At 38.3% G+C, this 14,445-nt stretch overlaps 1 protein-coding gene and 1 long non-coding RNA gene across 3 annotated transcripts in view; one reads left to right on the top strand and one right to left on the bottom strand.

Moving 5' to 3' along the window:
- Positions 1-14,445, bottom strand: part of LOC125485926 — a 60,539-nt gene that overhangs the window by 2,610 nt on the left and 43,484 nt on the right. The gene's annotated exons all lie outside the window — the stretch shown is intronic.
- The window catches only part of LOC109916359 (sodium- and chloride-dependent GABA transporter 1-like), a 70,901-nt gene that overhangs the window by 22,272 nt on the left and 34,184 nt on the right, over positions 1-14,445 (top strand). The gene's annotated exons all lie outside the window — the stretch shown is intronic.

Below are 14,445 nucleotides of genomic sequence, written 5' to 3'. Positions count from 1 at the left end.
ATCTGGATTCCGGTATAATAACATTACAGATGTTCCCAAGATAGTATCCTGTAATGTGACATATTTTGAGTGTTCAGGATATCTATTCATAAAAACTCAATGCTTCAGCTGTGATGCAAACAGGAGTGATGAATGCATGGCACCATTTACAATGCCTTTGACTCTTTGGGTAGCCCACTGATTGACTGATCAATCTCATTTGCAGTTGGTATTTCCTGTTCATTTGGAAAGGTTTATAATGGTAGGTTCCCAGCAAATTTGGTATGCGATATTTGCTTTATTCAAGAATGAATTATAAATTGGCTTATCTGATACCCATGCTCTGTGGAGAGTTCCTGGAACATTAAAGCATAATGTCTCAATGATATTCCAAGTCACTGAAATATCATTCCAGTCCTTGAAGATGTCAGTTTGTAGTGAATTGCACACACTTCTAGTATGCCTGCATCAAAACTCAAATGGTGTAGAAAAGTTGGGTAAAATGGGTGGGCATTCTATTATAAAGGAACATTGGATAATGACAAGTGTGCACTTATGACCTGAAGTCTTTTTGCACTTGTTAAAAATGTTTTTGTTCCTTTGTATGAATTAGAGTACAATTTTACAAATGTAGAAGGATTCCACCCACCCAATTCAGATGGCAACTTGTACTGCAAACTGTCAGTTATCCAAGGGCGTCTCCTTGCCCTACTGTATGTCTTCTGTTTAGATTCCAGTAGGATATTTTTGACATAGCCTGGATCCTATTAGCACCATTTATATGTTGTCCAGAAAGGGAAAAGCTGAAAACCTGGACATTTAAACAATTTTGAGGAAATTGCCAGGCACTGGGATATTTGAAAATCTGGGTCTGTTTCAGCTAAACCATGTTGTTACCCTATCCTTTCTACCTCTTGGATATATTGCAAGGTGAGTGTCAAGGTCATGGGCCTTTTTCTTTTCCTTTTCTCTGCTCTACCAGTGAGCTTTGGACCAGTGGAACCTGGAACCTACAGAACTAGGTGCTCATTTATTCCCTTGGGTTAAGATGAAACTTAATAATCATTCCTCATGTGTAACACTTGGTAAATCTGGGCCAAAAATGCCATAAATAAGGAAAAGCTTACATCTATAGGGCAAGATTTATAACCTCTGAATATTCCATGGAAATATATTTGATGTGTAGTCACTGGTTCAATGTTGGAAACTCAAGATCCAATTTGCAGAAAACAAAACAAAAGTAACAAGATAATGGCCACTAAATTATTTAGTTATTCTGGTGGTTATATATTGACCAGAGTGGTGATTGGAGTGAATCCAGGAGGATAGATGGCTTCAATTTAAAGTCTCATCATGAGATGATGAATGTATTTCAAAGTTCCACACTGCTTTATTCTGCGATAAAGTATAGGTGTAGATGTTGTGCTATGGTCTCTAGAGTGAGACCTGATTCACAGACTTCATACTCAGAGGGAAAAGTATGATTTATGTGGCAGAACAGTATTCCACACTATTTAGAACTGACCAGATTCATCAAGATTACTTTTCATTTTATAAAACGAGAATGTGTCATACTCAAAAGACGAGATGTGAGACTAAAAACTCAACCTGAAACCCATCTCACTTTTGCGAACAGCAACAGCACAGTACAGATCTATTTCCGAACTGAAATTTGCAACAAAGCATATGCTGTCCTACTGTATCGGGACTAGCACTGATAAAATTATTCCCAAATGTTTGAATGAGGAGGTTAAAGGCCAAGTCCATTGTTTTCTGATTTTGTAACTTTGCCATACTTTTTTTCCTTCCACCATCTCTGTAGATTTTAACATCTGGGTTGTCATGAAACTGGGGAAATGCATTGGGCTTGGAAATCTTTGTTTACCTAGGGCAAAAATGTGTCTCAGGCCTAAGCTGATGGAAATCCTGCCGTTGTTCTGTGTTGATTTATTATTAACATATGTATTAGCTACATGTAAAAGAACCTGGTCTTCAGTCACTGGCAGAAACTGGTGTCATTTTTACCTTTTGCATTTCTTAAGGGGTTTGCTGCTTTATTTTTCCAATTCTAACCTGAAGACTTTCTCCTCAGTTTGTTTTTTTGAGACAGAGATAGTCTACCCGATCAAATCTGTTAATCGCTTGATCATTCCCGTCTGTGCTTCTCGAAGAGAGAGAGACAGGTAGTGAATCCACATCTTCTTTTCACACAATCTTGAGTCACACTGTTGTCACATTTCTCATGATCATCTTGACTCCTGCATGAGACTCTTATGGTAAACGAGCAATATTTAGCAAATTTGTCCCAGATTATTTGGGCTCAGCAAACCCAGCAACATTAAGTTAGAAAAGACACTGGTATCACAAACAAGCATCCAAATGCTCCTCAGACTGCATTTTTAAGAATTAAAGTTCTGTTCCTGGGGCTACTGGGAGCTCTGAGTAACCTGCATCAGATAACTGCTTGCAGCAATTTTCAATAAGATGTAACCACTGCCTTTCTCGTTTCAATTCTAGGAGCTTCAATTTCTGTTGTCTGTCATGCACGTTGACACTTCTCTATGGTGCATTTTACTCTGCAATTACCTATCTTTCTTTGATTGAGAATTACCTGCGTCACTGTGGCTTTAAGCCTTGCGTTCTCTCCAACCACAAAACGCTGTAAGGGAGGTGATGGTTTAGTGGTAATATCACAGTACAAAACAAAGGGGAGGCAAAGGCATAGTGGTCTTGTTGCTGGACTAGTAACAGACCCAGCTGCCATCTGGGGGCCTAGGTTTGAATCCTACCACAGCAGATTGTGAAATCTGAAGTCAATAAAATCTAGAGTTAAAAGTTTAACCATGAAACCGTTGTCCTTTCAGGAAGGAAAACTGCTGTCCTTACCTGACCCATGACAATATGGTTAACTCTTAATTCCCCTGCACGTTTCAGTAATAAAACTGTATGGATCACCTGGCATTGATTATGTTGGGCTGTTACCTGACTGGTCATACCATGGGATTTAACTTTATGTACAAAGTCCCAGACAACACTGTTACATCCCTGGTTTTCCCTGCGGACTTAAAGCAGAACAGACTTAGTAGAATGATGGCATTCAGACAGGAGGGAATTATTCTCTGATTCCTCAACATTGACTGTGGACCCTGTGAAGTCTCATTTGCATCAGGTCAAACTTGGGAAAAGATGAATCCTGCAGATTGCCATGCCTGCTGCTTCTTCAAGTTGATGAGTCAATTGAACATCAATTGGTGGAACTACAGAGGGTGCCAAAGGTGCAGAATGTAATCTGGGCACAGGGCTTCAATGTCCATCACCAAGTGTTTTCAGAAGCACCACTATTGACTGAGCCAGTCAAGTCCTAAAGACCATAACTGCTTGACAGGTGAGGGAACCAACAAATGGGGAAGAACATCCTTGATCTCATCCTTACTAATCTGCCTACCACAGATGCATCTGTCCATGGCAGTAGCAGTAAGATTGACCACTGCGCAAGGAGGAGGTTAAGTCCATCTTCACAACGAGGATACATTCTGTCATGCCATAGTGCACTATCACAGTGCTAAATGGGATAGATTTCAAACAGATCTCGTAAATCAAGACTGGTTTTGTTTAAAAGTGCAAGTTGCGGGTTGAGCATGCTGTCATTTCCAAGAAAGGTTTTTAACTCTGATAGGAAGAGTTATTATTATGTAAGTAATTTACTGTCATCAGTGGAGTGATGGAAAAGTCATCAATGTTTTCAAGCAGCACTGGCAGAGGAAGAATCTGCTAAGTGAAACTCCGCCTAGATTCCTTCAGGGCCGCTCAGATCCAGACCTCATTACAGCCTTGGTACAAACATGGATGAAAGAGTTGAATTCTCGAGTGAGGTGAGAATGAATCAGCTTGCCGTGGATTTCACTGAAGGAATACTTCCGTGTAGTTTCCTAGGCCCAACCATCTTCTGCTTGTTATATGACTTCCCTCCATCGTAAGGTCAGATGTGGGTTTTGTGCATTGTGCAATCATCAGTGTTCAGCACTATTCACAATTCCTTGGATACTGAAGTAGTCCATGTCCATATGTGTCAAAACCCAGGATAATAGTAAGGTTTGGGCTGAGGACTGAAAAGTAATATTTGTGCCACACAAGTGTCAGGCAATGATCATCTCTGAAAGAAACTAATAACTCCTTGCCATTTAAATGGCGTTACCATCACTGAATGCTCCACTATCAATATCTTTTTGGGGTTACCATTGACTAGAAACTGAACGGCACCAGTCTTGTAAATACTGTGTCTACAAGATCAGATCAGAGTCTAGGAATTCTGTGGGAGTATTTTGCCATTTGACCCTGCAGTGCCTGTCTGTAAGGCACAAGTCATGAATGTGATGTAGCTCCAAAACAATGTCTTCACACAGAGGGTGGTGTGTGTATGGAATGAGTTGCAAGAGGTGGTGTTGGAGGCTAGTACAGTTATAAATTTAAAAGGCATCTGGATGGGTACATGATTAGGAAGGGTTTAGAGGGATACAGGCCAAATGCTGGCAAATGAGACAACATTAATTTAGGATATCTGGTTGGTATGGGCGAGTTGGACTGAAGGGTCTGTTTCTGTGCTGCTTCTGACTCTGACTCAAGAAATGTGACACCATCCAGAATAAAGCAGTCTGCTTGATTGGAATCCCCTTCACTACCTTCACCATTTACTCCCTTCACAATCAACACACAGTAGCAATAGTGTGTACCATCTACAGGATACACTGCAGTAACTTACCAAGGCATCTTCAACACGAGCACTTTCCAAACCTGCAACCACCATCACCTAGAAGAAGGGCAGTGAGTGTGTGGAACACCGCCACTTGCAAATTCCCCTCCATTATGCACACACCATTGTGTCTTCAAACTATTGCTGATCCTTTTATTTTTGCTGGGTCAAATTCTGGAACTCCTTCCTAACAGCACTGTGTTGTCCCTACGTCTCCATGGACTGCAGAAGTTCAACAAGCCAGCTCACCACTAATTTCTCAGGGCAATTCTAGATAGGCAATAAATGCTGCCTTCGCCATCAACATCTAATGGTCAGATCTTTAACAAAGCTTTTACCCAAAGTGAACAGACTGCTGCAGCATATGGTGTCTCACGTTGAAGTCCTGTAAAACCATATCTAATGTATTCTGTCTCTGCAATGCCAGCATAAAAAAAAATTGCACACATAGTTGCATGGATGGGTGGAGACAAAAACACAATCCAAACTCAACATAGTTGGGAGTAGCACTAAATTGAACTTTGTTTCAGGAACATCTGTAGAAGTTGACAGCAGAAGTCAAAACCAGAAACAACCTACTAACTAGACTTGATGGAGCTTTGTGGTATTCTGCTGTCATAACATTCGGACCTCAACACTGGTCTGATTTATATTCCACAGCACAGTACCCTACATCTGTGTGGCAAAACGCATCACATGCACATCTTGCTGACAATTAATTGAAAATGATAACTGCATCACACTATAACCTTCAGCTCAACATCCCTCTCTGGATTACTTTCCTTACAAACATCATCCCATGATATCCGCCGACTGATTTAAAAACTCACAAGCTGGTTGAAACTCTGTGCTGCACCTCACTTATCCACTCCATACCAACTTGCTCAACTAGCTACTGACCACATTCCATTCTCAGTGCCTGATGTGAATCAACCATCATGAGCATGTAACAGCATACATCCTTTGGATCGAAGAATGGGAAAGCTGGAAAGTTACTAACACATCTTGTGACAAACACAGGCTTTTGAATCACCATGGTGAGAGTGGTCTTTGCTCAATAGATTCAGGACAAGGCAGGGCCCTTGAGAACCCAACTTTCATTGCTGAGGCCTCACTACAAGCCCCTAATGCATTTATGGAAAGATACAAATAATCTTACAAATTACTAAGGAATGTTTCCTCTGAAGACTAAGTGCCAAACTAATCAGCTTCAATTAAGCAATTAGGATATTTCTTGGCTTTGGGGATTTGCAGTTGCTAGATAAGTAACATGGAGTTGTTTTAAGGTTGCAAGTATGAGATCAAATCTTTGCTGGAGTCATGTTTATAGTATGGCTTCCATTCTGTGAAAAAAAATTAAGGCTTCTGACATTCACTGCGTGACTACTGAATACTGAATAACAAAAAACAATGCTTTATTGAACACTTCTCCTAGTCATCATCTTTTGGTGGGATCCCGAAACACCTTAATTGTCACTGTATCTTTGAATTATTGGAGCCATCAGTGCATGTCGTCTTTCTCTCATAGCAGAAAAAGAAAGTTAGTTTGTATTGTGCTGTATTGGGAAAGTACTGTTCTTTCCCCAAATAAAATCTAATAGAAAGAAACAATTGAAACATATAAACATGAAAATGATGGAGCTAATAACCTGAAATTTGTTCAAATACTACTTAGAATTTGCATAACATAGATTTAACGACCTTCAACAATTAATTATCAACCTCTGAAGCTTTTACCTATCTCTGAAAATGTTCCAACTCTTGTCCATTTGCAAAAAACTCTAGGATATTGATCCAAAATTGCAAGCTAATAATCAGTTCTAAGTTCTAATTTCATAAATGTATAATTGATGTTCTACCTTGTGACTATTTGTGTTAATTTCTATAAAGAAATAGGAAGATTAAATTTGCATTTACCAATATAGTGTTATTCTAATAACTTTTAGCAACATGAATCTGAATAGCAGAAAAGTTCTGCATTGTGCACCATTTCATTAGCACAGAGGTAGCCATAAATTATTTACAAATAATAATTGGAAAGCATTTTTTTGAAAAGGTTGTTTTAAAGATTTAAAAATGACTTACTTCCTAATTTTAGGCAGAATTGGGATTCCTCTCCTCTCTCAGCTAGTTGAAGTGTAAAGCTGTAAAATGAGCTTTAAACTCAACTTTTTTTTAAAAAAAAAATGCACCAATGCCTAAACTTTTCACACCAGCACTCCCATAGCATTTTTGTGAGGCCACACTTTGTACTGAATTAGAAACTAGTTTTGCGTCGGGGCCCATTTTTTTTAATGAGTTTGAAAGTACCCAAAGACATTACTTGAAATGTTCCTACATTCAAGATCCAAAGGCCTTTTTCCATTTTGAAACTTTATATGTAACTCCTCCAGTTCTGTACAGCCTTTTTAATTAGCACCTTTCAGAAGATGCTATACTTTGTACAGCCTCGCCATATAGAATTGTCTGCAATAAGGCAAAATAGATGGTGGATAACTTCAGGGGTTTTTGAATAAATGGAGTGATTTTGCTCTATGAGTCTTTGTCAAATGTGAAGAAATGCTGCATCTCATTATCAATGAGATGTTCAATATTTTATCAAAAACAATCACCTGATATAATACTTCAATAAATTTGATGTATTACAACTTTGAGTAATATGTCTTGTCTTCAGGTAACCAGTAAACATTGCATACTAGCCCATAGGTTTGAACAAGACCAGAACAATGCCATGGTGATTGACTAATGGTTAATGGTTGCAACTCTTATTACTGCACATTTTCATATCGATTCACTTTGTGACAATACTTTGCCCATAAAAATGAAATTGTGACCGGGTCAATTCATATAGTGTCATCTTAGTTAGTGGACTTTTCATCTCTGGATTTGGAAGTGTAATTTTGAGAATATTGCAAGACTTAAGCATATTCGCAGTACAGTATTGAAGGTTTGTTGCATTGCTACAAGAGGCTGTTGTTTGGCTGGAATGTTTAAGTGAGATTCACTACCTGTTGAAATGACAGTAAACAAATAGGATGATAGGATCTGGAGTTTGGAGTGTTGAGATCTAATTAGAATCAACCAGCCTCTTTGCTTGTCTGTTCTATGCATAGACATAGGAGGATTATTTGAAAATGCCATATCCAATAGGTTTAAACAAGCCCCAATGTGGCAATAGTTTGAACAAGTATCCTTTTGATGAACCATCCATAATTTACAAAAGCTTCATAAACTTTTGAGGTAATATTGGAAGGATGTTATTAATTTGGAGAGGGTATTACTGGGACTGGAGGGTTTGAGTCATAAGGAGAGGCTGGATGGGCTGGGACTTCTGTCACTGGAGCATAGGAGGTTGAGGGGTGACCTTTTATAGTGGTTTATAAAATCATTGGGGGAATAGATAAAGTGAATAGCAATGCTCTCTTCCATAGAGTAGGGGAGTTAAAAACTAGAGGGCATAATTTTAAGGTGAGAAGAGAAAGATTTAACAGGGACCTGAGGGGGCAACCATTTTCTCAGAAGTTGGTTCATATGTGGAATGAACTGCCAGAAGAAGTGGTAGATGCAGGTACAGTTACAACATTTAAAAGATATTTGGATGGGTTCATGAATAGGAAAGGTTAAGAGGGATATGGGCCAAACGCAGACAAGTGGGACTAATGTAGTTTGGGAAACTTGGTCGGCATGGACGAGTTGGACCAATGGATCCGTTTCCATGCTCTGACTCTACAATTATGACTCTGACTATAATTTACCCATCACTCTGCTTCTAAACAATGCTTGTTTTTTTTATTGTTCACTCATGGGATGTGGACATTGCTGCCTGGTCAGCATTTTATTGCCTGTCCCTAGTTGGCCTTGAGAAGGTAGCAGTGTGCCCATGCCTCAAACTACTGCAGTCTACATGCTGCAGGTTGCCCCACAATGTCCGTCAGGAGGGAGTTCCAGGATTTTGACCCAGCGACAGTGCAGTCATGGCAATATATTTCCAGTCAGGAAGGTGAGTGTCTTACAGGAGGGATTGTAGTTGTTAGTGTTCCCATGTATCTGCTGCCCTTGTCTTTAGAGATGGAAGTCGCCGTGGGTTTGGAATGTGCTGACTGAGGATGTTTGGTGAATTTCTGCAGTGCATCTTGTAGATAGAAGTAGCCATGTGTGCTGAGCATCAGTGGTGGAGGGAGAGGATGTTTGTGGATGTAGCACTGATCAAGTGGGCTGCTTTTGGCTTGGATGGTGTCAATCTTCTTGAGTGGTGATGAACTGCACCCATCCAGGCAAGTGGGGAGTATTCCATCATGATCCTGATTTGTGCCTCGTAGATGCTGGGGAGTTGGGTGGTGAGTTACTTGCCACCGTATTCTTAACCAAGCCTCTGAACTGCCTTTATAGCCTCTGTGTTTATGTGATAAGTCAAGTTGAGTTTCTGGTCAGTGGTAACCCTCAAGGATGTTGATAGTGGGGATTCAGTGATGGTAACTTGGTTGAATGTCAAGGGGTGGTGATTAGATTGTGTCTCCTATTGGAGATGGTTGTTGCCCAGCATTTTTGTGGTGTGAATGTTATTTGCCACTTGTCAGCCCAAGCCTGGATGTTGTCCTGACCTTGCATTTGAACATGGACTGCGATAGTATCTGAGGAGTCACAAACGGTGCTGAACATTGTGCAATCATCAGCAAATATCCCCGCTTCTGAGCTTATACTGCTCAATTTCTATTTTTCTTTTGTAAACTCTATATTTTCGTCCCCGCTTCTTCCAAAATTGTACCATACTTGTTCTTGAGGTCTTTAACTTTCTTTACATTATTAACATTGTTCTTGACTTGGATCTCTGCTACCTGTACTTAAACACGGAGTAATTTCTCACTGAATTCATGCATCAATTCGATCCACCATGTCAGATTTCAAACTTGACCAAAATCCCTAATTGTTTTCAAGCAGAATTAGCCAGTTTAATAGAGCTGTATGTACTTGTTTTATTTTTAATTCTAGTTTTACTTTTGGTATGTTCTTATTACCGAAGTCTTCCAAAAGGTTAATGATTGACCAGGCTGAAGGTTTATGACCAGTGGCTTGTTATTGATCCTCCCATACAATAAGAGTGAACTACATTTTTGTGGGTACAGTGTCACTTGTATGCCAGACTGGGTCAGAATGGCTGTTTTCTTTCCTTAAAGGACATTAGTGAACAAGATGGATTTTGATATGATGGTTTTATAAATTATCCAAACATTATCTCAATTAGAGATTATTTCTTAGTTGAATTACATTCCACCAAGGGAGGATTTGAACCCATGTCCCCAGAGCATTAAGCTAGGTTTCTGGAATGCAGTGATATTACCACGACATTATCATTTCCCTCTATGATTCAGACACGTGACATTATTGTCACAATGATGCAGTACTGAGTTGGATGTTATCCAAATGTGTCAGAGATTACTGGAACAATGCTGCATACAGATATTGTTATGATGCTGATGAATTGAGTTTTGATTGCTCTCAAGGACAGAAACTTGATGCTTTGCATGATTTTTAGGGAATGGAAAAGAAGAATGGATGCAGAGTCTCATTTATTAAAAAAAAGTACATTTATAATGGCAAGTTTGATTATGTAATATGAACTGTGGGGAATCCTGTTACAAATGATCCATTTTTAAGTTGAATCTCTTACAGAATAATGGGACTTAAATAAAATCTTATGTCCAAGAATGTAGCACTGGTCAATTTGTAAATTTTTCAAACTCTGCAGAGGCCTATTCTCTGTACAGCAGCGCATCCCTTTTATTTTAAATGAAAATTCATTCCTTCTGAAACTTGCAAGTAGTGCTAATTTTATGGTTTACCGTAGGATGTAACACAGGAAAATGGCTGAATACTTTGACCCCCTTCTTCAGCTAAAACTCTCAATATGACAAGCAGTTTGCATTCACCACATTAAAGGTTCATTTGGGAGTATTAGGTTTCATATGGCTAATGTTTATAACTATCTTTTAATCTTTCTCTCATTCTCCTCTTGTTATATGAAGTGATCCTGCACAGTGGTGCTCATTCATGTGTGACCTGGACACTGCTTTTTTATGTGTCTTCATATTGCAATTTCACATTGAGGCCAGATATCCATGATTCCTATAGTTAGAGGGAATGACACTTGCTTTTCCTATTTTAGTTTTAATCAGGCACAAATGAACAACTCAAGACCGAACACCTGGATTTCTGTTCTCGAGCCTATTAAGAATGCATCAGCCACCAAGAATCTTTTTTCAATAATGTAAAACTGCCTTTAAATTTCAAGTTCAAAGTAATATGCAATTGGTTGCCTAGATAGGGATAAAAGTTATAATGAACTTCAAAATCTAGAAAATCATTTTTTGCTTGTCACAACAATTAACAGCATTTCTGCTGCATTCCTTGCTTACTCACAGTAACTCACAAAACATAATAATTTCTTAAGGTTAAAATAAATGTGGCAGAGTAACTGAGGGGCAAGGTATCAAGGGCAACAACTTGCATAATTTGTCAACTGATATTTTTACATAGAGAAATGTCCTAAGGCTCTACGTATTGCAAAAGGAACAGGCTGGGAGCCAAAAATTTTAAAAGGGGTGACCAAATGTTTGTCCTTGCAGTTGGTTTTCAAGGAGAGGAAAGGGGATGGGATTCAGGAAGGGAATTCCAGAGTCAAAAATGGCAATGTCAAGGAAAGCAATGAGGATTTAGATGAAGTAACTCCATAAAAGATTTAAACATTTAAGAGAAGAATTCTAAGTTTGAAGCATTGGGGAAACCTGATGCTAACGTGAGTCAGTGTTAACAAATGTGGAGCAGGTGGAAGCGGAGCATGAGAGAGTTGGGTTGACTGACATTTAAATACGATAGTTTAGTTTTCTCTCTATATATAATGGCTTCAAAGGATGAATTTCATGTGAGGAATTAGACATTCAAATCTACCACATTCCTTTCTCTGAAATAATGTATTAATGAGCCAACCAACCTAATAACTTTGAAAGCTTCAAAAAGGCACCCGTCCCAGTGCAAACATTTTTATTTAGAAAGTGAAGAAAGATAAGGTGTAATGTTGTCAACATCAAATTTTCTGAACACAACAGTCATTCTTTAATATGTTTCTACACCAGATGTCTCAATGTGTTTTGTCCTCCAGCTAGGTTTAGTTACACCCTTAAAATGTGCATTCTTGTGTGTGCATTTTTAACCGAACTAGCAGAAGGTGCTGGAGCTATTTCTTGTTCAGTCCTTTTTGCACACATCTATCTAACTGATGTACAGAATAGCTTGTGTTTTTACAACACTCTTTTTAAAAATGTAATAAATCATCCCTGGATGCTTTGTGGGAGCATTATAAATGTTGAAGCCTTTGTGTTTTTCTTTTATTTTTGTCAGCTCTAATGCCATTTGTTTAGCGCGCATTTTCTAAAGACAGTTTTGCCCTTTTATTTGACTTCAAGTTTTCAATTCAGGTTACTGCATTGTGATCATAAACATGGAGTTAACAGAAGTTGTTTCACTGCAGATACTGCAATAATTCCCATTTAGAGAGAAAAAAATTTACATTTAGTCTTTGAATTTGTTTCATTAATCAGATTTGTCTGTTTTAATATGATTGACTTAATGTTATCACTATTGTGTTCTATAATTCAGTAAAAGATGCTAACAATCATAATACAAGCTGAGCAAAAAAAAAACCCAAAAACAAATTGCTGGAAAAACTCTGTAGGTCTGGCAGCATCTGTGAAGAGAAAGCAATGACCCTTCTTCAGAAGCTGTGATACAAGCTGGGATGTGTTTAGTGACCAAATGATATCTGGAATAGAGTTATTTTGAATGATTTCTCGGTGTTGTTCTGAACTTGAGCATGTGCTCTCATTGGTTGGTTTTACTATTTAAAATTTCTTCAGTCTCAAATATTTGAAATGTATTTTCCTTTTTTGAATTCTGTTTGAATTTTATGACATTACAGCTTGATGATATTTTTTCTTTTTTCTCCTTTTAATGCCACCATTACAGCTGCCATATTTTCAGGGCGGGCTCGCAACACAATGTAGGAAGGAAAGTGGCTACAAGATTCATCTGGACTTGGATTATAACATCGTTGGTTAATAGCACTCTTACTGAAAATGCTTCCTTTACCATTACTGAATTATAATGATGTTGTGTATCTGTAATAGTTACCTCCTGTCTGCAATGATTGATGCATATATCACATTCAGGGTAGGCTATTTTACATCTGTTTCTTATAACCAATTCTACATTACAGTGTGTTGTCCCTGGACACAGACAGGAAAGTCACAATCGCAATTATAGGATGACACATTTATTCAAAATCTAGTTTTTTTTCCCCTTATGCAAAAGTATGTTTATGTCAGCAGTTATAGTAAGTCCAACCCCTGATGCTGACAGTAACAGCACCTTTTGTTTACAATACAAAGTCTTTGTCATGCCTCAGTTTGGGTTCTCATTAAGTTGTTTATTGGAAAATATTTCTGTTTCTCATTAAGAATTTATTTGGGTGTTTTTAAAACAAAAGAAGTGAAGGGAAACCTAGATTACAAATGAGTATTTATGCTATCATTTGGTAATCTGGAAAGTTGAATTTTTAATTATGTTATACCTGCATAAAGCAGCAAACTGGTAATTGCTGTATGCCTTGTTCTTATGATTTTTGATTCGAAAGATGAAGCGACTAACTGTTGCAAAATACTTATTCGGTTTGGTATTATTTTAAGAGAAGCAGGAACTATTTTTTTAAAATTTTGTTCTATCTGGTGCATGACCATTTGAGTTCTCAGTGGCTGTTTGCTTTTCAAAATGTGCAGTTCTGTCTAGTTTGGCACATGAAACTAACATTAAATTTGTAGGATTTCCCCACTGTTACGGTTCAAGTGACCAATACAAGATGGAGAGAACAATGGGCAGAATCCAACAGTACAGATATGCCATCAAATATTCTCAAATAGTTAATGGCTTTAACCCAGAAAAGCAAAGCAATCTGTAAACAAATAGACTATACAAAGTTCAGCTCGATCATGGCTCCAAAATGAAAGGGAAAGGAGTGACTATAAATGGAATATTAATAAGGTTTTGATATTTTAGTCAATGTTTAAGCCAACCGATTTAAAAGTCACCAGGAGTGAGAGAGAGAAGATTCTCAAATTTTGCTTCTGAAATTGATTGAAACAGGATAAGAGGATAGTCTGAAGTGTGGAGTGAGAACAAAGGCGTGTTAGAATGGCAGTCTATGGTTGGGTCAAAATTGTGGGTGAGATGAGTGAGATAAATTGGTCATCCAAACTTCTGCATGGAGAACGCCACACATTCAGTACTAAATATATATATTAGTGAGGAACAGGTGCAGATAAATCCTTACATGGAAAGTGCTTTTGGTGATTGGGGACGAAACAAGTACATGTGTTGATTCAACATAGTGACAGGGAAAAAGGACTTCAGAAAATGCAGCTAATAATGAAAGGAGGATTCTAATGAGGAACAGTGTTATAGAAAACTGCAGTTATTCAGCAAAGTAAGGAGAGGAAATATTCAAGTTGCTGCTGAGAGCACCACTGGAACTTGTGGAAATGACGTGAAGCAGATGAAAAAAGCCACTAAGGTGGAATTTTCAAGACTGGAAACCTTAATAGAGAAAGAGTGAAGGTGGAGATGCTGATGGGATGCAATCCTTGATGATAGCTGACTGAAACTTAAAT

Source organism: Rhincodon typus, chromosome 24, assembly GCF_021869965.1.
Source record: "Rhincodon typus isolate 14 chromosome 24, sRhiTyp1.1, whole genome shotgun sequence".
Taxonomy (NCBI): domain Eukaryota; kingdom Metazoa; phylum Chordata; class Chondrichthyes; order Orectolobiformes; family Rhincodontidae; genus Rhincodon; species Rhincodon typus.
The sequence above is the reverse complement of the archived record's forward strand: the minus strand, read 5'-3'. Positions and strand labels throughout refer to the sequence as shown.